Raw genomic sequence first — 1,691 nt, 5'->3', positions numbered from 1 at the left:
CTGGCGGGGTCGGGCGGCTGGGCCGGGGCGGCGCTATTTATAGTGCCCCCCCCCCGAGCGGGACTCCGCTCGGGCACGGCCCGTAAGTCGGTTGCGCGTTTTTTTTAAATAATTCTGCGCAGAAGAAAAATAAAAAGAAATACTAAACGGGCTCCAAAAATCCCGAAATAAATTTTCCCCTGCTTCTAAAATCAAGCCGGACAAGATGAACATTTATTTGGGGCCTAAATGCAATTTTGAAAAACGCGCATTTTTCCTAAATTCAAATAAAAAGCGAAAAACTCCAAAATAAAATCTTATTTGATTTTTTTATTAAATCTTCATTATTTTTTATTTTGGGAAAGTCATTTTATTCCCTCTCTGAAACTTTGGTAGTAGAAATAATTGTAGATAAAATAAATAAAACCAAACGACCCTATTTTCAAAATTTGAGAAAAACCCAAATGTGAAAATAACGAAATTCCCAACTCTCTCCGTGGGTCCTTGAGTTGCGTAAAATTTCTAGGATCGAGCCAACAATGAAACAAAATATGATATGCAAAGATGATCTATGTATAACATTCCAAATTGAAAATTTGGGATGTTACAATGAGTAGCAAATGATTCACAGAAAGAAGCTACTATCTCAAAGTCAAGTCCATATTTAGTGCTAAATTCACGAAAAGCATTGGTATCCATAAAAGATTTAAAACAATCAAACTTAGGTGTCATACCTGACTCCTTACCTTCGTCGAGATCCCAATCTTCAGAGTTGCGTTTAATTCTTTCCAATAAATCCCATCTGAATTCAATAGTCTTCATCATAAAGGAACCAGTACAAGAAGTATCGAGCATGGAGCGATTATTGTGAGAAAGTCGAGCATAAAAATTTGAATAATCATTTGTCTTGAGAGCTCATGATTGGGGCATGAATATAACATTTACTTAAGCCTCCCCCAAGCTTGAGTGATGCTTTCTCCTTCGCTAGGCCAATAATTATATATATAATTACGATCACGATGAACAAGATGCATAGGATAAAACTTCTGATGAAATTCCAATTTCAATCGGTTGTAGTTCCATGATCCCATATCATCACATAGCCTAAACCATGTCAATGCCTCTCCCTTTCAAAGATAAAGGGAAGCCCTTCTTATTGACAACATCATCGGGCATACCTGCTGTCACATCCTAGTTAGCCATGCATTAGAGTGTTGCATCATGTTTACTCTTTCATCAGAAACCTGAAATGGGGATGACAGAACCCCCAGTCCCCTCTGAAACCAATTAGGGTTTACTAAAAACTTTTTCAATGAACCTGAAATGCCCTTCTAAAATGCCCATCATTTTTGTCTTGGTTCAGAACCTCTGCCAAAAGTGGTGCACATTTTCCTAGGCCATCCTAGGGTTTTTGATTTAAATCATAAGTATTTGAATTTGGGCATTTAAAATTATATAAAATATTTAAATGCTCAAATAACTCCAAACTAAAATGTTTCATGTTGGAAATAATCCAATTTTGGACCAGGAGTAGTTTGGTGATTTTTGGAGTTGCCTAAGTATTTTATTAAATTCAACAAAGTTGCAGAAGTATTAAAAAACAGAAAACAGAAAGAAAATAGAAAAGGCTTACCTGGCGCCCAGCACCCGGCCCACCTGCCGGCCCAGCCCAGCACCGCGCCAGCGAGCTGCTTGCCGGCCAGGCAGGCAGG

Source organism: Triticum dicoccoides, chromosome 3B, assembly GCF_002162155.2.
Source record: "Triticum dicoccoides isolate Atlit2015 ecotype Zavitan chromosome 3B, WEW_v2.0, whole genome shotgun sequence".
NCBI lineage: Eukaryota > Viridiplantae > Streptophyta > Magnoliopsida > Poales > Poaceae > Triticum > Triticum dicoccoides.
Note: the sequence above shows the minus strand (reverse complement) of the source record.